Below are 25,700 nucleotides of genomic sequence, written 5' to 3'. Positions count from 1 at the left end.
AACCGGACTGACAAAAAAAACTACAGTTTCATTTACATTATATTTGTTATCATCTTCAAAATAGGCGTTGTTATAAACCTCAATTGTGTTGACCCTCAGTGCCTTTAGCGAATTTTGGTTTTTTCGGTTTCGGCTCATTTCTTTTGTTTCGGTTTCGCTTAATTTTTGGACAATTTCATCCTCATATTCATAAAACCACGCCTCGTCACTAGTAATGTTGCATTTGATAAATATAGGGTCCTCAGCTATGTTGTCAATCATCTCTTTTGCGACCTGTGACGTCGTTTTTTGCAAAAGATTCAGGTCTTATATTTTATGTCAAAAACATTAACAGAAATGTTTTAAGTCGATCCATAAGAGATGTTAAAATCCTCTGCTATTACTCAGATGTCAATGCGACGATTTTCAATAACGTTTTGTCGAGATGGATGAAAAACTCGCAAGTGAAAAGTTTTCAATGACTTCACGACGCTCACTGAATGCTTTGTGCCTTTCAAGTACTTGTGTTAGGTAGCAGGTGTAGGTATGGTAGACTCTCCAAAATACTTCTGTAAGATTTTCAACAGAGTTGTACCAATTTATTATCATCTTCAAAAATCATCACAGTTAAAATGGAGCCGTCCGGTTCAGTTTTGATCAGATAGTAAAAGGTGTGAGACTAGGCCCACTAATTATCAATCATAAGCTTCGCAGGCTTAACCGTATGTTGCATTGGAAATGTAAGCAGTTTTTGAGAGCTTTCATACATAAAATCTTAAGGGAACGATTACTTAAGTATGGCATTCTATATAATATTTCAGTTCTCTGAAAAGTAAAACTACTCGACTACGATAAAATATAGCTCGAAGTCTTAATTGTCCAGGCCCTGTAATAATAACTGTACTAATAATGCTTTAGATCGAGTAGAGCTTGGAGCTTCCGGGCATCAATCTTATTTCTTTCAAATGTCAAATTTCAGATCTCTATAGCACTTGGCTCTCAAGGATAATTTCTTTCTTTTTCTCTCTTCTGTACTTTTATCAAATGAAATACAGTTTTCTCATTCTCTCTCTCTCTTTCTTTTCTCTCCCATTGCAGGTGTACGCAAAGCACGCGCCTAATTCCAGAACAACACACTAAAAACCCAGCGAATTGTTTCAATTTGAATTCAAAATAAGAGTAAAAACAACAACTGAATTGATTGAAACATAATGCAAAACACAAACAAAAAAAAACGCATGCAAGAACCACCAACACAAACAACAACAACATAAACAAAAATGAATGCACAAAAACGGAGGAAAAAGGGGAAGAGAGCAATTCATTTTTAAAAACAAACAACAATAACAAAAACACTACTAACTGACAGACTTCTTACAAAAAACCACAACAACAACCACACATACAAGAAAACAAAGAAGTAAAACGAATAATAGATAACAAAAAAACATATAAACCAAGAGACGAAAATGAATGCAAAAAATAGAAGGTAAAATTAAATTAAATTAAATCCGACTTAAAAAGTTATATAAAATTACTCAATAAATACATAGCTACAGCAGAGTGTCATTACAAAAACAATTAATAAAAGTGTGAACCCTTAAAAACGAAAAAAAACACAAAACTATTTATAGAGATCTCCAAAATTTGATTACAACAAAATAGTAAATACTGAAAAAAAAACAAAAACACATTAATAAGTTTAAAAAATTTAATTAAAAGACAGACTTATATACCAAATATATATATATACATAAATATATATATATATACATATATATATATACATTAAGAGTTGCTAAAAAACAAGAAGAGTTGCAATTACATACCAAAAACAAAAACAAAAAAAATTAATAATTAAAAATTATTGAAATGAAAATAGGAGAAAGTAAACTTATATACATACATACACACATGCCGTAAGTAAGAATGCAGTCAAATGGACCCAAATCGGCAGCCGAGACGAAACGCGACGAGATGGACTCGAACCACACACACACACACACACAGCAATGTGTGTCGCCTCTCTGTGGCTGTGGTTTTGCATGCAGGCGCGGCGAGTTCACAGAGCGAGCGTGAGCGAGTAAATTTAAATTTTATTAAAATTAAAACAACTAAAAGTAAATTAAAATTTTAAAAATGCATGAAAGCAAGTAAAAATGCAAATGCATTTAAATTAAGAATTATTACTTATATACATACGATACATTATGAGGAAGTAAAACAACAACAAAAATAAACAAAAAACGAAAAATATTAAATGAAATGAAACAAATTTAAATTATACATATTTGTTTTACACAAAAAGAAATTAAGATATTAATTTAGAAAAAAAGCCAAATCCAAAAAAAATAGAAATAAAAATTTTACTATAAAAGTAAACTAGAAGTTGAAAACAATTAAATATTAAACAATTTCCAAGAAAAACCCCATTTTACCGAATATAGTGAATAAATTACAAATATTTGCATTTCTATGCTGACAGAGAACTAATTAAAAAACCGTTACAAACAAACAGGAAACACGCATAAAAGCAGTGGGAGCTTCAGATATTCAAAAAAAATTACGATAACCATTTTTTCGCGCACAAAGGTATTATTTACAACAACATTTTTGTGACTTGAAAGCTGCAACAAATTTATTTCTCCTTTTACTTACAATAAAATGGCTGCTTCAACTTTATACACTGAAAAAATTCATATAATTTTGGTGAGTTTAATTTTTTGTTAATCATTTTTTATATTTTTATTTGTAGTATTCTTTGCAATTTTTATATATATTTTTAAATTTTCTAAAACTTTTGATCTTTAATTTAATCAATTCGTTCATATTATTATTATATGCGTTTAAGTTACACACTTAATTTAGTCAATTAACCAATTTTGCTATGCTTTTCAGTGTAGAAAATTTTGATAATTTACTACATTAAGAGTTTGTCTCAAATATCTAGAAGAGAAACGACCTAAAAAATATATATTTCATATGTTAATTCTTTTGTTTTAATATTATTTAATTTTCCACTCAGTAAACAGACCTCGTATTTTACATACCACCAAACAAAGTTCGCTTCAAATTTCCCCATTGAATTAATTTCGGAAGTAAGTGCTCACGTGATGCTTTATTTAGTCGATTATCAAATTACTTGCACGAACAAGTATAGGTGAAAATTGGTAATTTAAATAAATTTAGCTTATCCAAAGAGTAAACAGACCTTCTAGCAGTTACATTTCAGAAAGTCCTTTAATTTAGTCATTAGCCACTTATTCACACTAATATCTACTGTGATAAAATTGCTAATTGACTCATTTGTAGGCCTGTCAAAAAGTCTTAAACGGATTCGAATTAACTCATTATCTCTATAGAACGGGCTTGCTTGTGCCAATCACTGTGAAAGAAAACACTAAAATTGATTTATTTTAATAAAATATTATTTAGAGTCCTTTCAGTCAGCCTCATAATTTAGTCAATGAGTAATATGTCTGTACTAGAATGACAAAGGAAAATCTGTTAATTGGCTCATTTAGAAGCACTCTGTAGTGCCTACTTTGTATATATGTATAATTAATACTCTATTAATTTTATAAAAATTTATTTCCTTTAATTTAATTAAATTTAAATTTAATTTTATTAATTTTATTTAAGTAAAAAATTATATTAAGCGAATTAATATTTTTAATCTATATAAGTTAAATTTACATTAAACCAATATATTATTTTAATCGAAATTATCGGCGTTAAAATTATTATAAATCAGTATATAGGTAAGCTCAATTTTTCATTTAAACTAATTTCATTCAAAACTGATTATTTAAAAACATATTTTTTCTTAATTTATATAGACATTAAGTCGTTTATTTTAATTTTATTATATATGTGATTTAAAATTAATATTATCTTATTAAAATTTTTTTGTTTAATGCTTTAATTTTAAAAAGTGAAATAAATTTATTACTTTAAAACATCAATTTTACATAATTTTTAAAATCTAAACTTTTCTTTCAAATTAAAAAATTAATTAAAGTATTTTTAATTTTTAATTAAATACTTAAATGAAACAAATTTTTAATTTAAAATAATTAATTTTTTAAACCTTTTTTCAAACAAAAATTAACTATTTATTTTTTAACTAAAAGAAAATATATAAATATTATTAAAATTAAGGTACAATAAATATACCAACACTAAGTTTAATTTAATGTAATTAAACTATATAAACAACAATAAAATATTTCACTTTAAAAAATTTTAAAAAATATTTTTTGCAAGATTCAATTTTTGAATTCTTCTTATTTAAGGTATTAAGTTTAAATTTAATTTATATAATTTTTGCAACTGTCGAACGCTTTCAAGCTTTTCTGCATCTTTCATTTTTCCAACTCCAATGAAATTCCACTATTTGGTATACCAAACAGTTCCCAAACACAGAGAGAAAAAAATCAAGAACGATAACAAAATACATACACTTTTAAAAACCAACAATAAAACACTTTTAAACAGGTTTTTAGAAATTTAAATATTAATATCTGTAAATATTGTAAAGAGAGGATGACCACACACACACATTCACACACACTTACAAAAAAATTTAAAAGACTCAATCATCACACAAATCGCACACGAAATCATTGAACTTTTAAACTTACAATTGACTTTTGAATGTAGAATTTAGCAAATTTCAAATCAAATACTTCGTTATGATTTAAGGACACTCAACAACCACAAACAACAACTTTCACCTTCCTTCCTTCAAATAGCAAAGCAAATAAATCTTCTGTCATGAAGCAACAACCATTTCATAAAAACAGATAAAATCGCAAACCAATTACACACACATATAGACACATACTACAAAACAAATAAACATGGATATAAAGCAAAAGCAACCACAACAAATATAACCAACAACAAAAATAGTTGATATGTATGTACTAAGCGCTCCAAGCAGCAGTAAAATTAAATGAGTGTTTTTAATTGTCTGAGCATTATTTTCGATGGAAATTACAATTACAGTTACAATATTTACATTAATATATATACATATACTATATATAAAATAAAAAACGACAAACCCGATAAATGGAAGATATGCAAATATGAAAAACAATAAATTTAACAAATGTGTACACTAAACACCGCAAATACATTAATAGATGAACAAAAACAAAAGACAACAACAGAAACAGAAACAAAAACAAAATACCAACAAAAAACAACAACAAGACACATTTAATGACGTATATGAGAAATAACTGATAATATAAAATTTTAAACAAATAAATAAAAGTAAATAAAAAACTTTACGATAAAAACAAACAAAAAACACAAAACGCAGTGTTGCATTTTAATTATTATATATGTAGCTACCATAGGGTTCTTTGTCAATTTTTTTTTTTAGTGTTTAATTTATGAAAGTTCTCTGCCAAAGAGTATTGAACTCTTAAGTTGAAGTGACCGTAACTCCTATCGTCGTATTCTTCTGACTCCAATTGCTCATTTTTAGCTTCTTACTACTTTCCGGCAGCTGGTTCTAGAAGAACTCTTTGATTGTAGCAGCTTTCTTGAACTCCAATTCGGCGGCAACTGTAATAGCTAATAGATTCTTGAGACCATTGGCACTACTGTGTGGTAAAGTTGGGTAACTAATCTAAGACGAAACAGCGGCAAAATTGGCAACATAGCTTGGAAATCCGCCAGCATATCTTAAGGCTTGATGTTCAAGCTCGCAGGTGAGAAAATGGAATGGAAAGTCGCTTCTGAAACAGAAACTTTATCTCCATCATAAATAATTTCAATTCTACCCTTGTTATCCTTGGTTGGTTAGTTATTTTTAAACTACATCAGTATGTGAAGACCTGTATACATAAAAAAAAGTCGTTAAGGTCATACATCACATATTTTCTATACATAACGACGTCAGGGCACTATTTATAAACAAGGAGCTTGAAAAGTTCGCTTGATCATATGGCAGTATAAACGAAAATGTAAACTGGCATACCGTTGGATCAGAACCATTGAGAGATTGCGAGCTATATAGCAGACAAGGGAGTTAGCCAAAGAAAGAAAGGTTAGACTCCGACTGCGTTCAGTTCTCTTGATCGACAGGGCATTGAATATGTTTTTTTTCTATATTCGCTTGTTGCAAAATGAAGCCGATACCGAAAATAGATCTGATGACATGATACGTTCAAAATCTGGAAAAAGCTGGAAAAATTCGGGTAAATCATAAAATGTGGGTATGAATGTTAACGACTTGTTGCAAGCTCTAAAAATCCGGCAAACCCGAAAAAATCCGCAGGTCTGGCAGCCCTGACTGAAAGATAGAACGTAAATGTAGGTGTAAAATAAGATTACACTATTGTGCTATGAAATGCCAACCATTTGCATAGATTGAACCATCTTTCTACCTATTACAGAACAATTCTAAACCTTAATAAGAGCAAATGCATTAATTAATAACCTTTTAGAGAGTAATTTTTTTTTTTCAACGAGATAGAGCTTACATCGTTCGTTGAACCACACAACAGTATTCGCTGGTTGGGATGATTCAATGTGGAATTTTTAACTTAGCCTTTCTAGGAATTTCGGCGCAGATGCAATTATGTCAATCTACTTTTGTGCCAAAACATATTCGAATATATTTCTATATATATGCTTTTATAAATCTGACGTGCTCTTCAATGACGCCAAAGTCGAACATTTCCTTTACTCGCTCAGTTTCTAATAGATTATACCATATTCAAATTTTTAAAGAGGTGTTCCATTGAATTAATTTTTCTCGGCTTTTGTAAAAAATTTCGAATACTACCTATTAAAATGAAACGACTTCACTATTTTAAATGTTATTGTGTTAATGTCTCATTGCGGTTGATAATTCTATTCAAATCCAATTGCCAATACATCAACTTTAGTTTTGTATAATTATATCCTCTTCCATGCATACATTACCTATATGCCACAATTGTAGTATTCGACATTTAGATTTACTTATTCTATTTAATTATTTCAATATCTGTGTGCCAATCTTGGCTTGAAAGAAAATGTGGACAAATATGAAAACTTTGCGGCTTTGCTAAACACACGAGCGATGAGGAAGTACCTACATACATTCGAGTATATCGAAATATGAATTCAGACTACAACAACAAAAGTACTAATGGCAACAAAAACTACATCCATCCAAAAATTAAGGAGAAATATTAGCTGCCGACTCAAAGAGTTTTACTCAAATTCATTAATTATTCATTGTCCTTCCATTTGTTGTATGCGGATGTTGTGCGAAAAATGCAAGGACTTAAGGTCCAGACATTTCCGAATGGTGAATGTGTCTTATTAGAGGATTTTTGTGATCAAAATTCGCTCGGTAAGTATGCCACCAGTAAGTACTGTTACAATACGTCAGTTTAATTGCAGATCTAAATATCTAACTCTACGAGCGTTGTGTCTTTTACTTAAGCCTCAAACAGTCACCGACGCAAAACTGTAGACCGAATGAGCTGATAAGACCTATCTTATGAGAGCGCAATGCAAAAGAACACTCACCAACGTTTCTACCGTCCGCTTCTACAGACCGTACGGTAGGATATCCGCGAAAATTGGATTTTTTCCGTAGAAATGAGTGAGCGGATTACTCTCTCAGTCGAATACATTTATTCAAAAATAGGACTATTTTTAATACTGAATGTGTGCAAAGGCTAGTATACAAATGAAAACCAAAAAGAACAACTGATTTCTATGTGGCTACTGCGGACATAACTTTTGAAAATTTTTATTTATTACGAGCGGTAAGTACAGATTGGCGGAATGTCGGTGACTGCATTAGTATACCATATTCTTGAGGTTATGTCTCCTTTTTAAAATAGTTTAAAGTGTCTTACTCCGATTGTTCGGTGAATCAATAGGTGTACAAGGCAAACTTAAAAGGTCGCTTCTTTATTCTCCCGGAAATAAACCTCAGCTACATTTTCTGTTTTCAGACCTTAAAAAATTGTTTGGTAAAAAAAATTCAGCAACACGATTTATCTATATCTGTCTGTCTCTATATACGCGAATGTACATATAAGAAATGTACACGTTAAGGATTAACTTATTTTCCTATTACTTCAAATCATTAGAGACCTTTTCATGCACAGTTTTTAAATCTTCTTAGAAGGAGGGACAATGTCACCTTTTGTGGAGGTGTTAAGTGTAAATTTGTTCGACCGAAATGCCTAACTTTAAATTTTACATAGAGTCTATTTTCGGACTCAAAAAAAAAAATGCTTTGACTGCCACTAAAATGAAGCCCAGATTTGTTTCGCATTGTATAATTTTAATAGCCTGTTGAGTATTTTTACTGAAACAAAGAAAATAAAAAAATTAGGCGGTATATTTCTTGTTTAAAAATTAAGTGTAGCGGTACTTGTTATCTATGAGCTATGGCTTAATGCCACACATGAAAAATTCGACAAAAAAAACAAGCACAGCAGCACCACAAAATTCAACTGCGAGACAATGCATAATCATTGAACATTTAACAGAACAATACCAACGCAATGACAGTATAACGGTTCGTATCGTTGTAAGGAGAATGCGAAAAAAAACTGCCAGGATATGCAGTACTATCCTGTGCTCAACCGAAATTGGAGCGGAAAGTAGGAGGGAAATGCCAGCGAGTACTGTTATGAATACATATAAAAGTGTGTGTACGTGTGCCACTTGCTCCCCTTCACCATTGTTGCGGCCTTATTTGTATGCGGCAACAATAACAGCTATACATACACAGCATGCGCCGTTACAATTCAGCAACTCTATGTATTCACCATTAAATAGTCGTCGCCGCTGGCCAGATCCGGGCAAAGCAGGCCACTGATCCTATTTCATCCAGAGCCCGTTACTCCATGACCAGCATAACCGCGCCCACGGCAATGCACTGTATGTAAGCCATTAAAATTTGGTCGAATGCACACGAGCGCCGACCAAAGAACCAAACAAAGGAGGGGGAGAAGAATAGCGTTGCCTCTGAGAGGTGCAGTGAAATGATTTGGCGCAAATCACAAATGCTGTTACCCACGCAGGCACACACTCACCTACACACATGTGATGTTAAAAATGTTTGCTTGTAGTTGATGATGCGAGTACATTCATTCCACGCTGCCGGTCAACAATGGCAATGGCAACGAAACCGTTAGCCATACCATGCTACACGCATGCACACCATATATGTACTTACTCGTATAGCGGGCAGTCAGCAACTTCAAAGCGTGCCTGTGGTCGTTGGTACAACATCTATGTATTGTCGGTGTGCCTATAACTTGAATAGGTGATGACTAGGTGGTGCATTGAATTTGCATTTAAATCCGCGTAAGGGCGAATTTGAAAACACGAAATAAAATTCAAAAAGAAATTAACTCTCCTAAACCACATGATGGAGTATTCAATATTCAGACAACAGCTGTCACAGTTGCGGACAAATCGCAAAATAATAACAACGTCGTTGACTATTTTACACACGCGGCAGTCAAAAAACAGTTTAAGGAGATATGTATATCCACTGAAAACGCGCTTTTTTTGTTGAATTTTTTGAAGAGGCATATTACCTAATAAATAAATACAAATAATGTACATTTTCAGAATTTAATGCACTTTAATAATCGTCGTTTCATTTCGAAAAATTTTAGATGCCCCTAGTCATGTAGCCGCTTTCCAGGAAGACCTCCGAAAAATGGTGTCTGGCAGAGAGGAAGAATTTTAAGATTAAAAGATATATAAATTTAATAAAAACAGGATTGTTGCAATAGATGAGTACAGGTAAGCATCGAAGGACTGCTCAACATTTTTATTCTAACAAAATGACGGATTCCCAAAAAAAATCCTTTTAATAGAAAATTTTAAAAGTAAAGTGGCATAAAATATCGAAGTTGACAAAGCTATTGCGTGCGAAATTTTCAAGTCGCACCGATCGAGCCATTTCATAGAAGTTTTGCTTACCGCTTCTGAAAACAGCGTTTCGAGAAATCAACGTTTCGATTAAGTTAAAAAGTTTCTACAAATACGCTTATAGTTATATCTCCGAAATTATTTCCTGAATCCGATTTAAATTTTCGGAGATTATTTTTAAATATATTTATATTCGATATGCTATAATTGAAAAACATCGCTTTTTTTAAATTCATAAGTGGATATAACCCATTAAATCTAGTCGATTTGAGACAACTCTTAACCTCGGATTTTACTTAGTTTTTGAATGTTCAGAAATCCTCAACTTTTAGAATTCTTCCTATTATAGTATATATTTTCAAGATAGAGAAGGTACAAGCAGTCTTATTAGATCTCCTTTCAAAGACTTTAAACCGGTTTCCAACTTCTGTCACATAATAGTTTGCAGACCAACAGACTTCACTTTATCATAATCTCACATATGCCATGGCATCCAGAAATCAATGAATCTACTCTTTTATAGGTATAAAACGTTTCATTTAAATAAAACAGTAAAAAAATGTTGAAATTGACCAACGTAAAGACCTACAGATCCACAAAAAATTTTTATACCACATTTCCAGTCTACCGGCCTTACCCCTCAATGTGTCGAACATCGGCTTGTTCAAAACAATATCTACATATCTTTCTTTACTTCTGACAACATTAAGCTTGCTTTATCCAGGTAGTTCTTATGTAGATCATCATTTGAGCGTGTGGAAACTTTAATTCTTTTAATGAGAATGTAATAATCCCAACACTAGATTTTTGCCTATTTCAATAAATGGATCATGAATTCGGCTCAACTCTCACAGTTTGATATGATTAAATTTCTAATAAGCATTCTGCATTTGTCCTGTGTCTCCATGATTATTTCCCCTATTGCATAAACTTATACATATGTATAATGGAAATTGCCCATATGTTCAAGAGGCGATCTATGATAATTAAACCAACAGTTCCAGTTAGATGGAAGACGATCTCAAATGTGAGCTGAGTCCTTATTATGGTTGCAGAGGCTCATCAAAGCAGCGCCTATCCCGTTTGATGCTTGATAGAGCATCGTATATGGTGACGGAGAAAATCATCATCTCATTAAACTTCGAAGTTGTAAAACACCCGTATGGCCAACTAAAAATTGTTTAAGAGAATATATTTTTACTTATTTGCTAGTTTATGTTGTGAAAAGAATACGATCTTCACCATTGTGGTGAAGATAATAACTTACCACCCTATTGTGGTTTTGTCCGCTAAATTTATAAGAACGTAAGTATTTACTTGTATTAGTGCTAATTATTTAGATCCGATGCGATTTCTTGCTTCACATAAAAACGGTGATCGACACTTTTAAACCGGAAAAGAACTTGTCTAGCAATTTCAAGAACCGCTCTGACGATTTATCAAATTTCTCCTCTATAATTTTTAACAACGATGATCTTTATTTGGCAGAATAGATGCTTCGGCCTTCCACAACTTCATAGATAATTTTTGCAAACTAGTCGAAATCTTCTCGCCATAGTCCATCTGCATCGGAAATTCCAACTGATTACAAGAGCAAATATTCGCACGGACACTAAAAACGCAACCATATCAGCATGTCAACTCCCGCAAACCAACAGAGCGGAGGGCCATAAATACCGAAACGACAAACCGCAATGTGACCACGTCACGCGCATAGCGAACAACGCAGCAACAATAAAAAATTGCTGCTCTAAAAACTCAACAACAATTGCAGAAAAGCAACAAAAACTTGCCAGCGCACACCGAAAACTAGCAAAAACAACAATGTGCGTCGGCTACAATGGAAAAAAGTCACAAAATGGATGAAAATAATGCCGCCAAGCTTGCCAAGCCGACAACAATGACTGCGCTATGGAATAAATTTTTGTGCAGAGTACCGCAAAGCAGACCCTGTAAGAATATTGAAGCGCTGTATAAAAATATTAAGTGCATATCACTTTTTGGTATGAAATTTTTTCAGAAATTGGTAAAAAAAGTATTTCCGAAGTAACTATGCTCTAGAGTGCCGTTGAGTTTGATTTCATAACAAAAATGTTTTTTACTCGAAGCTTTTCCCCAAGGGTGCACACACTTGCAATGTTGCACCGAGCATGCAATTATTATTGCGGCCAAAAAAAAAAATAAAGCATATAAATAGGCGCATAACTTTGTTCTATTGCGTTGCGTGTAGCTGAGAGAAACATTTTCAAGCTATACATTTAAATCACGCACCAAATGGAATGGAATGAAATCAAAATTCGGCAGAGGATTGCGGTGGAAATAACAAAGACATATTTGATACACATTTAGTGGTGGATAGATAGTAGTAACATAAAGCAATAAAGCGCGCTTGGCAAGCTAGCTGGCAAGCCAACGTTGACCATTGCTGGCTTGGGAAGAAATTACGAACGACAAGAACTATTGTTGCTATGGGCATTGTGTGGAAATAACGGCATAAAATCTGATAATAATAGAACATAACAATAGATATTTGAACTATTAAAAAAATGCCTTGCATTTATCAAATATTGAATCGAATTTTTTATAAAGTAACACATCTGCGTAAAAAAAGTACTAAAAATCAAAAAAATCAGCTAGAACCGGCGAATCTGTTTTGGTTGCTTCGCCCTTTCAAATTGGAGTGGGAGCCGTTATCATCTTGCGTCGTAGCGTTTGACTTATGAACTTCGCGTGCATTTAGCAGTCGTTGGTCGACGACCTGCTTCTGGGCGACTGCGAGCTTCTTTAGACGTACAGTAGCAGGCAGGATTTCTACCAAAATAATTTATTTTAGCAAAGTTAATTTTGAGGCAATCGCAGAAGTTTTTACCAAAAAAAATTGCCAAAGTTGTTTGAACCTAGAGATTTAGCCTTAACAAAGAGCTTTATCGATTTATGAAGGTCTTTATAATTAATATATAGGAGTTTTTAGGTACTATAACGGACCAGCGTTCTAAGCTAAATGAGATCCCTGTTAGGATGAACTTTTAAGAAAGTTTTTGTTGAGCTCCGTTCGTATCGCGCTCAACAAGACATGTCAAAGCTGTGGTAGCTCAAATCACCGTAAAGAATTTTCTGTGCTACAGAGTCTTCTTCTTCTGTTTGGTTATCTATTTTAAAATATTTTATCGTGGCTTCACGTTTTTTAAATTACGAAAAATTACGTTCTTTATAAGAATGCTGCCGCGATGAGAATCTTTGACCAGATCAAAATTCGGGTTTATCCCATTACGTGCACTTGGTTGTCATGGGAAGAGAATCTTGTGACGGAAAAGTTTTTTATAAGACCAGGAGCGCAATATTTATCTAGTAACTTCGAGCAGAGTCTTTAGCTAACGCCTAAACTGGAACACATATATGCGGCAGATTAACTTTCTGTTGTTGCACGAGTGTTTATTCCAATATTTTCACATCTCAGTTCCTTATTTTGGTAAGGACTATGAAAACACCAAATAAGACTCTGCGAAAGATGACTTGACTGGGATGCAGACAGACTTTTACTACCGAATATTTGAATATTTTAAATCATTTGAAGTTATTTTCTGAAATAAGGTCATTGTCTCACTTTCCTGGAATTTCTATGATTTTAAGACTGTTCCTTATCTGTATAGTATACCTACGACCTTTGAACTTTAAAAACAAACCAATACCGTCCAGTATATAACACACGAAAATGTTATGCTTGGAGTCACGAACTGCATGTTTCTTCCAGTTCCAACTCTGAAACTATAAGTACGCATATATTGAGTCTCCAAAAAAAATTCCAAAAGCTGTAAGAGCTCACTCCTTATCATGCCCCTTACAAACTGTGCGGGTCTTTTAGTATCCGGTGACAGACAGTTCATACATGTATAATGTTTAGCTCGTAGCATTTGAAACACTTGCAAACGGAAAGGATTATCCTTCGAAGGGATGAGCAGCACAGTGCACAAAGAAAGATAAAGAACGTAGCTTGAGGGTAGAGTGGACACACGAAACACAACAAAACAACAATTTACAAAGAGAAAAAACCAAAACACAAGCGACAGCTTAGCACAAGCCGCATAATAACACAGCATAGCCATAATGCCACTACCGGCGTACCACATATCATGACGGGCACAGCAAAAGAAGCGGACGCGCACTTTAGATCATCGCCACCAGACCGCAATGGATGCGAAACGACAGACAAATGTCAGTCAGGCGGATAAACACGGGACAAGCAAAGCAAGATGAAGGCAAGGTTGGAAATGCTAAAAGGAACGACCGGTAAATACAAACAGTTAAATAGGGATAAGGAGTTGAGAAGCGTAGCGGTAGAGAGCGTGAGCTATTGAAAGACAAAGCCAAAGGGGAAATGGAGTAAAAAAATTCGGTCTTCGTCATGTTGAGTTTGGCTTAGGCGGGCTGAACAGGTTAAACGTGCGACAACTTGACGAAAAGTCACGTCGAAAGACTTAGTAGGTTTACAGTTTTCTTTTATATATCTTATATATATTTGTAATCGTGCCAAAATGGTTGCCATTAAGCGTGTGTGTGGGTTCTTACATACCATATATAAAAGAGGTCTGCGTTTTGCAATATTTATTTTTGTATTTGTAAAGCATACGAGCGCCTTGAACCGCAAAAGCAGCCATATTTTTATTCGTAAAGTTTACCGAATGAATAAAACGGCATAAATACATACCTACTAACATATACGGTTAGTCAACTAATGGGGTTAGGGCAGGAAATAATTTCTGAGACGTATGGGTTGCAGGTTCGACAGTTATTTACACGTAAAAAGCCTAAGAAGTTCTGCGACATGATGGATCACGCATGACACGAACACTCGGATGTAACAACGGTATTCCATTGTTTGTAAGATAGGTAAAAAAATGAGATCGGAAAGAAAATTCAAAAGCTACATTTTTACATAATTTCTTTGTCGTTTTAAGTAAAGAAGAGTTGGATAAGTAAAATTTTCTTATAAAAGTACTGTTACAATTGGGAATCGGGAAGAGCAATTGTCAAAAATATGTATAAAATAATGGAAATCGTCGAGTCTGATGATTACCCGATACTAAAATTTGAACCAAAAGCCGTTTGGAATCATTTGTATTTGGCTGAATACAAAATGAAGCTCGATTTATGGCTGTCAACGGACTTAACGCGAAAAAATTGCATGGACCGAATGTTCATCTGCGAATCGTTAAAACGTAAGCAAATCGATTCGATCGATTTCTGAAGCGTGTGGGGATTGGTGATGAAGAGTAGATCACTTAGGACAACGCCAAGCGAAAGGGGTAATGCTCGGATTACCGGATTACGGTGAGCCAAGCCAGAATTGAAGGTTTGGAATGTTTAGCTATATATTTGGTGGGATTGCCAGAGAATCAGCTACTATGAGCTGCTTCCCTACGGTCAAATTCTTAACTCGGGTCTGTATTATCAACACCTGGAAGCGGCCAATAAAAAAGGAATTGTGTCTTATCAGGACAATGCCAGGCCACACACATTAACAGTGACTATAAAAAAGCGCCGGGAGCTTGAATAATCCAGACTTTATGGAGTTACTTTCAGAAAGGCAACATGCAAACTGGATCTTTATAAATTTCTTTGCTCTAGGCTTTATATTAACCTCCTAAATTTTAATCTTAAGACGACATTTATTTGACACATTAATTTAATCACTAAATTCTTTAAGCACACAATTATATTGTTCAGGTCAAGCAAGTTCACTATGCTTTAAATTAGTGTGTTAATCTTTCCATTCACAAGAGTCTGTAATAGAAATCCATTATTTGGCAAGCACGTGTGGTTTTTCTTCGATCTTGTTCATATAAAAATTCGTCGAGGCATTTGTGAAAATAAATACTTGTACCAAATTTCAGCTGGTTATCTCTTTAATTGTGATTGTTACGTACCTTAAGGCCAAAAAATAGATGGTTGTAAAACAATGCAAAACGGATTTATACATCTCTGTCTAAAAATTACCAACGCAATGGTTATTTCAAATCTGTTTCGTTATTTGAAAATTTTTTCAATAACAATAACATAACGATAGACCGTCAGCGCTGTATTGGATTAAAATCAGTCGTCATTGTTTCTTTCTATAATTTTTCCAAACTGAATTTTACTCTCTTTCAGCTGCAAAGCATGTTTACCAACCCAATTTGTTGGCAGGGCATTAAAAAGCAGCAACAATACAATAAACAAGCGCCATAAAGAGTTGTTTATAAAAAGTGAGAGAAGTGTGGGTGCAGATGTTGTTAGCAAAGCAGCAATCATAACAAGTAGCACTTGAATTGTGCGAAGTTTTGCGAATAACATCTTTCTACGCTTTATTCTTATCAAAAAAAAACAGAAAAATATGCAAAATGCAATCTTTTACTCAATTTGTTTGCATGTGTGTGTCTAAGGTTGAGTGAGTGCTCTCGTACAAACGAAAATCTATGCAATTTTCAAAGTCAATATTTATTTTCATTTTCCATATTGACACATGTACACGTACAAGTGTGTGTCTGTATATGAGCACTTCACCATGTGCGCCTGTAGTTGTGTGTCAACCGAAAGGATTTAGAAAGAGAAAATGGAAAACTTAGCGGCGCTTTATCATGGCCTTAGCCATATTTTGTCAGCTTGTGTGAGTTGTTATGGTTGTTGTTGTTGTTGTTGTTTTTTTTTAAGTAAAAGAAACGTGCCAAGTTCAGCAGGTTATTGCTGCAAATGTATTTGCTGCCTGCTGAGGATTTGCTCAAGCACACACACTAAAATATATAATTTCTCTAATATTCGAAGCAAACTTGCCAAAGTAAAGCAGTCTGAAAAAGATGAAACAAATTTTCAGCTTAGATAGCGCCAATTATGTAATTTCTTATCAGTAATGATAAGCGAGAACAGCTGTGCACACGCCCACACGCACAAGCAATGGCAATTAGTGAACTGAAGGCACGAAGAGTTTCGGAGAATCTGGATAATAGAAATATGTATGTGTGTAACTGCATAAAAAAGTTTAAAGAATCGCTCGCAGTAAGTTGCTTAAATTTTTCTATCAGAAAATTACCAAAAAAAAAAAAAACACAACATTAAACAAATTTTTAATGTACTCGCAAAAGCGATATACATGCGAGAATGTGCACAGTAATTGTTAACAACTTTCCAAAGTTGCCACAAATGTATTTAATGGCTCTCAAACATAAAAAGTATGCATGAAAATGTAAATTCATGAATTTCTAGCAAATGCGCCTCGGGATATGCAACAACAAAGCAAATTTATATATGAGAAATGTAAAAAAATTTCATGTAAATGCCAAATAATAACGGTTTCATGTCAAAATTTGCATATTGAAGAGCAATGATAGATAAAAAAGAGTATTTGAAAATATGAAACCTAAAATAAAGGTTTCGCTTTTTAAAGGAATTGTTCTGATATATTTAATCACTTTATCTTTTAACTTTCACTTGAAAAAATAAACGAAAACAGCAACTTTATAGAATATGAGTATTTTATAATTAGATCTATAAATATTGTTACAAATAAATCGTCATTTACAGTGCGTGTTTTCTTCTAAGTCTAAACAAATCACAAATATACATAGGTATGCGGTCTAGTAAAAAGCAATCGACCGATTCAGGGCAAATATGCACCGTTTTGTTCGATAATTTCTTGTTTTTTGACGGTAATTTCATAATGCCAATAACGAAGTAACCCTCATCTCTATCGGCCAAAAATTTCAAACGCTTCTCTTGAGACACTTCATAGGCAGGAACAGGTAGTAATTACTTGGCGACAGGTTCTGATTACAAAGTGTTTGCATTAGAACCTCCCAGCTTAGCCCCCAGAACTTCTGCCGCGTCACTATCGACGTGTGTGACTTGGTGTAGTCCTGTTGAAACAGAGTTCCTGTCCTATTGGTCAAAGCTGGCCGCCTCTGGGCAATTGCTTCCTTCAGACAGTACAATTGTTGACATTATAGGTCGGAATTAAGAGTTTGACCGAGACGAGGAGAACTTCTTAGTAGATGGTTCCCTGCCAATACCACCAAATATATAGGAAAGCCTTCCTGACGATCAATCTTGGCTTGGCCACCGTTTGGGGTCGGTTAATTGCCATTCGACCACAACCGTTTTCATTTGCCGGTATCGTATATGACCAACTTTTCATCATCAGTAATCTTTCGCTTCAGAAATGGATGTTGTGATTCAACATTAAATCGCAGATGGAAAATCGGTACATGAGTGTTTTTTTTTTGGATAACGTCCCATATTTCGAGTCTCTTTTTGTATCCAGCTTTATTTAAGTACAAGTAGTTCCAACCGGATTTTGTACAATACTTAGCTCATTTCTTTTCTTTCAAAGCGTAAATAATATTCAAATTTTAGCCGTCTGGCTTGCGTTTTCGCCTTTATCGAAGAAAAAGATCTTTGCAAATGCACACTACACAGTATGAACCTGTTTCTAGAACTGCTAAAGGGCTGCCACCGTTTAGTAATGTAAGAAAACCTATTATAAGTTCTAAGGATTCAATTAACTATTAGCCATAGAGTATCCTTCAGAGACAGGACTTCAGCTATTGATATTGATTGTAATTACGAAAATTATGATCTACATAAACTCATTAGGTGTGCCGATGAGCAATCAATGCAAATCTCGCCAAAAAGTAGTGTATCTAGTGGATAGGGACAGACTGGAGGTTGTAGATAAAGTGGATTTTCTATTGCGTCGCGTAACTCAGGTATGGCTTCTAGCCGAACAATCCTCGGCAGAACCGATTGAGGAGATTATAAGATAGTGTAATTCTCCGCTGTCCACGCACGATTGCCTATAATTTTGTTCGAGAGAACCGAGAAACCCTATCAGTAAAAGGATCCTCCCTACGGATGCCTGGGGCGCAACTCAGCGCCTCAAAAATGTCGTCACGCCTGTAGCTGTTGAGAAAAGCTCATGGAAGAATCTGAAAATGAAAATTTATGAGGTGTTTGAAACTGTTCGTAGTTCAATATGTCTTCTCGATATATATATATAAAAGTCTTGCAAAATTTTAAGACATATATACAATATATATACTTTTATTTTAGGATACATCAATGGAAATGCCATTGTGCATACACATAAATATATTTTAATTACGGCTCTTCAATATGACGCATAAAAATTTTCAAATTTAATATGCGCATTTATAAAAATATATATATGGAAATATACAAGCAAATCTCTTGTGAAAGACTCCCTTGTATCATGCGTTGCACATCAACTTCAATTTCGGCTCCATTTCATTTTTAGTTTACGTATAATTTTACTCAAGTTCTATATACCCTGCAGGGCAACGCCAACTGGTCAAACAAATCTGCAAAACTGATCAAATTTGGTCGAGTTTGAATGCTGGAATGTTCATTATGAAGTGACAAAACCAAAATGTGTATAAATCAAGTAACACACCAACTCCGAAAAAAGGATTGTCTCATTGAAAACCACATAGCATTCTGAGCTATACTTTATTTTGTCCTCCTTGATTGTCGAATTTTTACAAGTTCGAGTATATAGAAATAGTATGAAGAGGCTAATACTGAACACTTGTTGGACTTAGATGCATATACAATGTATAATTTTTTCTTGCAGGGTATATACCTTTTGTATTGTGAGAAAGGTGTCGTGCAAATGGTATATTTATATAAGTGTATGTCATATTTGTCCCCATTCAAGTGTGCAGTGCAATGGCTGTGTGCCGCTTATTCAATATGTACCCCAGTCAATTGCGTTTGGGATATGTTTGCGCTCTTGGCTGACTCACACTCACATTAACACACACACACACACACAAATATAAAAAGTTGAACTTCCTCAAATTTAGTTCGTTTGTTTTTTTTGCTTTTGTCGCTTTGTTATTTTCATCCAGCTTATGCTTTGTAGCTCTCAACGACATTTAATGTGAGTTCTGTGCTTCCAGTCGGTTGAGCTTAGCTATCTTCTGCGTCATCTGCGCCGAAGTGCAATCCCAAGTGAGCGAAAAACATTTTTTGATTTCGTGATTTGCTGAAGGGGAATACCCAGCGCTACGGCTTAAGTGTACGTACACTTATATATAACTGTATATGTAAATGAAAATGTGTTGCGAGGTGTTCGCGTAAATGCCAAGTGTTGTTACCTTTACACTTTTATTCTTCTACTTCACGACTAAAGTTTAGCTAAAGCTTCTTTATTTCTCCTCACTTATCTTTTATTTTTACTCTTGCTAGCACACTTGAACCCCGTTGAACGTGCCGTTAGGTATGCCTTGTTGCAACAATCGGTAGTTAAATACATCAATGGATTCTTGCCGCAGGATAAAACATTTGCTGTAAGTGAGGAAATGTCAAAAGCGCAAACAAATTTAAATGCAAATTGAAAGTGAATCAAAGATATTAGCTCAAAAATGATTGCGAATTTTGGAAAGAGTAAAGAGTTTGCAGCATTGTAGTTGAGATACCGTATTCCATGAGCTTAGATTCTTTTTGGTTTTCTTTTTATGCCCTGCCTACAGGTATATACGCTCAAGTTAAGGGTTTACAATGTCTTGGTTTACTAAAAAACCCCAATCTCTGTGTCTATTATGAAAATTATAACCTTTAAATAGCTGGGTGTAACTTTAAGCCAATTTGACTTACTACAAAATGCCGCGATTCGTTTTATGACAGCATCATTGACTTAAAGGGTTATAGCCAATAGTGAACTTCACAAAAATTCTCTTTATACTATATTGACTGTACATATACGACTATTCGAAAATATTCCCTGAAAATTTGAAGTAGATTTGGCAAATGGTTTGGGAGATAGATGCGTCTGTGTAAGAATTTCTTAACTTAGTGTTAAACACGTTTTTCGCGAGACGCTGTGTTCAACGTGTGTAGGGAAAGTTTCTCCCAAACAACCAGTCTAATCGGCTTGAAATTTGCACACGACCTTTTTAGATTATTAGTGAGGTAAAAATCGCAGGAATAAGATTTTGACAGTAATTTCGAAGTGTGTTTTTTGTGTTAAGTGTATTTTTTTTCACAAAAACCACAAAAAGAATTCATTTTGTCAAAATTCAATATTATTGCAAGTCTTTCAATTATTCATCTATTACATTTACAAATATTTTTTTGATTTCTGATTTGAGAAAATTTTAAGCAGAAAAATCTTCCTCACCGCCATATACCAATTTCGAAGTCTTCCGGAAGATCGGTTACAGAATCATGGGAGTTGGAAATTTTTCAAAATTAATCACCGAATGTAAAAGTATATTATTTTTATTTATTTATTAAATAAAATGACGTCTCAAATAATCCACGAAAAAGTTCGTTTTTCTGACTTGCAAGTAGATATAACTCCTTGAAATTAAATTTAATCTCAAAACTCGGTAATAATTCCGCGTGTAACTGTATATTTTAAATACGAGAATATATTGTGTATATAAACAGAGCAGTACCTAGAAAATATAAATTGTTAAGTTTACAATTTCGTCAAATATAAATGTGATTAAGATAGGTAGGTAGGCTGTCTTTCGACCCTCCAAGCCTTAAGGAGGTCCATTGTGATGACTTAGATATGCCAACATACTAACACCAGTCGTCAATGATTATGAACTTGAAGAATTTATTTATTCTTTGTTTATTTTCTAATGGTTGTTTTGGACGATACTTGGACACCGATCAGTATACTTGTAACCAAAGCACTCGACTACATCACATCCGTTACTTTTTTGCTACGTTTTATTGGCGGTCAAAAAACGAATGTTTTTTTTTCGCTTGGTACTCTGAAAAATTGGTTGATTGAAACCTCTATGAAATCCTCTTCAGGAGCTCTTAATTATAACGGAAGGACTGACAGTTTTCTATTTCTTTCTTATTATCAGATAGAAAAATTCATATCTTGCTTCCAACTACTTGAAAAAATATCACGTTTCATAGCTTTTGTAAGAAAATTAATGTTTTACAAAATCAAAGATATCAACGGTTGAGTATTTTGAGGCAAATTTGTTTTTTCCTTTTGAATTTTTTAAACTCAATAAAAAAAAAATCATTATAAAACGTAAAACTCATACTTTTTTAGGAAATTTACTCTACTCTAAAAATCGTCACTTATAATTTAAAAAAAAAAAATATATATATAAATAAAAGTATTAACTTAATTGAAAAAAAACTTTCGTTTTTTTTACCCAACCTAATGTATATACTAGTCTGTTCGGTATGCTTTTTAAAGCATATATTCATAATGTTATTTTAGATTTAAAATTTTGAATACAATTAACTTAACTTTAACTAATTTTTGTTCACTCTCGACGGTACATGATTTACATATTTTTTATAAAATCACCGTAACATTTATCATTATTTATTTCTTGTTCGTCTCTTTAACATACCTTAAATATTTAAAAGTCGGTGACAAGTGGGGTCCGTCGAAGAAGAAAATTGTAACCGGAAGCCAAATCTGACGAATACGGTGCCAGAACGGAGACTCTTGTTTCGTGTTTGGACAAGAAATCCATCAAATCACACTAGAATACAACAGCGCGTATTTTGGTACGAGCGTAACATTCACGAACTTCCAACACACTCCACAAAAGCTTGGGATAGTCTTCAAACCGCGAGAAAATTCGAATATCGTCTTAAAATATTTTTCAAATAATTTTTAATCTTTTTTTCCAACTGATTGAGTTTAAAAACTTACTGGTATACTCAGAACACGGTAGAAGTTGATATTCTAAAAATAAAAGATATATGCACTTAGTGCCATTACTTGATATATATAGTTAATCAAACTTACCCATTTACTTCAGCTTACAGATGACCCTTTTACTCCGCCTTTTCGTTGTGTGGAGACATTTTTAAAATGTAAATTGTATGTTCAAAGTGATGTTTTAGCGTCGTAAGAGTCTAAGTTGATATGGATTTACTATAACACTACTGATATGAAGTTTAATTTAGTCTTCCACTTTGGGCACAAAATTTAAAATTTCTTTTTATATCAAAAACCTGTTGAGTAAGTTTGTGTTATGTTTTAACATAATTCTTACATCTTCCGATCAATACAAACACTTGACTTACAAACCTATATTACTATACCGTTAAATTATACTTGCAAAGTTAGTGATTCGTGAGTTTTCGTTTAAATAAGACAACATTGTAACTGGAAATGCTGAAATGGTTTTCAAATATGACGTTGATGCTCTAAGCTGCCATTTCGTGATATGTATGGTAAATAAATTTACTTCGATATGCGTGTACGCACTTTTCGAGGGAAGGGACTCGTACTTTAAATGGCTTGACGTTAACTTGGTAATTTGGAAAAACAGTTCAGCACACATTTCACTTTTTCCGTATCTACATTTTAACAGTTTTTTTGTTTTGTTTTTTATCTTTCGCTAAGAAATCACCGCCGCCCTTCTCAGTTATCGTGCGTGTAGAATAATATATTTTGCTTCCCCTTTAGGTCTCTTAGTTTTGGGTGAAAATTGGAAAAGGTTAAATGATGTGGCGTTTACTTGTCAGATTAGACTCGTGTGAAACTCAATCGCTTGATTTAGGGACAAGAAAAGGGTAAGGCAAACATTTATACTTCTTTTTGCTGATAGCATTGGTGAGTTGGTAATGAAAATGAAATGGTGAATGCTAAGCTTTATATGAAATACTTTATTCTTGCATGATTATGTTAAATAGTTAAAAAAAATACACCAATTTAATGTGAAAAATATTAACTTCGGCTGCACCGAAGCTAGATTTAATACCCTTCACTGGTGCATTTCATTATTCTCATTTTGATCTGACAGTTTAAATGGCAATCATATGCTATTTTTGTCCGATCTGAATAATTAATTCGGAGGTTGTAGTATTATACATACCAAATCTTTTGATATGCAGATATATCCTAAAGTAGTACGATATCGGTGGTTCCAACAAATGAGCCGCTTTTTGGGGAGAAAAGGTCATGTCCAAAATTTCATATAATAATTAGGGTAAACAAATTTACTAATCCGTGAAAGTTTGAAGACGCCTGGTCCCTTTTTGTTGCCTTTTGGGTGTATAATTAGTCTCTTCATAGGACATGCTAGAACAAAAGGGAACAATTCATTCTATATGAAAAAATCATTAGTCACATTTTCCTAATCGAAGACATATCCCGATTTTTGTAGGGTATGCCAAAGCTTAATCCAATTTCCCACACACTTGTTATAACCCTCTGCTGGGATGATCTTTAGTGCCTTCAGCGAATTTTCGTTTTTTCAGTTTCGGCCATTCACTGGATTGCTGGACATTTTCATCGTCATACTCGTATTTATAAACACTCGTGGCATGACCAATATCGTCACCAATGCGTTGGATGAATTTAGGGTCTTCAGCTACGTTTTCAAGCATCTCTTTAGCGACTTCAGCTTGACGTAATTTTTGGCTTTTTTAAGTCTTTTGGTACGAGTCTAGCATTGACACGCTTCATACCCAAAACATTTTCTGTTATCTTTTTGATGTCAACAAGATGATCTACAAGCACTGTTTCTTTAACTTTTTTGATGTTATCGTCAATAACAGAGGTGGAAGAACGCCTGACATGAGCGAAGTTTTGGACGACATCACGACTGAATGTTTTGTGCCACTCAAATAATTGTGTTCGTGATCAAGTAGACTCTATAAAACAGTTCGGCAACATTTTTAACAAGCTTAAACCACTTAGTAATTGTTGGCTTACTTGACTTCTGTCTATCATGTAGATGTTTAAATTATTGAGAAATCATTGTAAATATGAAATTTTGAAAATAATTACCAGAGACCTTGGTGGCCTATAATATATATACTTGTAGATAAGCCTATAATGATAGTAATTGATTGCAAAATTCATAAAACTCTTTTCGATATCTCTACGATACTCAATTAATAAGCCATGCCATAAGTTTTCAACTCATTCTCAGTTATGCCGAGAGAACATCAGTTTTTTTTAAACTAATTTTGTTGGTATTGCCTACAACTTACAGCTAAGAGCAAACAAAAAGTAATTAAGTCTCTCAGTACCACACACATATGTACTTGTGTATGTTGCAAAAGATGACATTAATTTGGGTCAACTGGAGCATCATTTCCCAGAAAATTGGGCACCATTTGGTCATATTTTCATATCAAGCAATTAAATATGGCATATACAAAAGTATATATTTAATATATGTATACGAGTGTCACCTTGATTAGTTATACGTACAATACGTATCAACGTAAGCTCATATTAGCAGCGTTGTAAAAAAATCTTCGACAATCCCGTAAAACTATGAGTGTGTTCTTCTTTTACTGTTCGTAAAGTGCCGTTTTATATCTTCCATGCGATATTTTTTTTTCCAACCTTTCTTGGCAAAATTCCACATACTTTTTGTGTGGCATTCCAAAAATTACGTTTCATCGCTTTTTATGCGATGCTTGCAGCACACCAACTCGCTTACACACACACACGCGCACGGCACTATTCATCTCCCAAAGCTGCAGGTGTCACGAGCTGTCAGGCCGAGCAGGACACAGCTGTGTCAAATTCTGTTATGCCTTTTGTTGCTTCACGTACACATAAGTACTCGTACTATATCTTGTGAATATAATCCTGTTTTACTAGTGCGCTGGGAATTATGCGTTTGTGTGCTCTGTTTACTTATTAAATTTGTGTAGAAATGTATGCAGGTATACATACCATATATGGGCTACATGACTATACCTATCTATTATATAGATTATGGTTTTATTTGTGTGTGTTCTTCTAAAATTAGTACTAATGAATACATGTGTCCAAGTACTACATAAAATGAATATGAGCTGTC

The 25,700-nt window shown here is 33.7% G+C and overlaps 1 protein-coding gene across 2 annotated transcripts in view; it reads left to right on the top strand.

Annotated features, from left to right (window-relative positions):
- miple2 (midkine and pleiotrophin 2) overlaps window positions 1-25,700 on the top strand; it is a 231,366-nt gene that overhangs the window by 55,108 nt on the left and 150,558 nt on the right. For both annotated transcript variants that reach the window (XR_011397080.1, XR_011397081.1), the window contains exon 6: window positions 1,078-2,688. The gene's annotated coding sequence lies outside the window, so the exon portion shown is untranslated. The remainder of the gene's footprint in view (window positions 1-1,077; window positions 2,689-25,700) is intronic.

Source organism: Bactrocera oleae, chromosome 6 (assembly GCF_042242935.1).
Source record: "Bactrocera oleae isolate idBacOlea1 chromosome 6, idBacOlea1, whole genome shotgun sequence".
NCBI lineage: Eukaryota > Metazoa > Arthropoda > Insecta > Diptera > Tephritidae > Bactrocera > Bactrocera oleae.
Note: the sequence above shows the minus strand (reverse complement) of the source record. Positions and strands in the feature narration are given on the sequence as shown.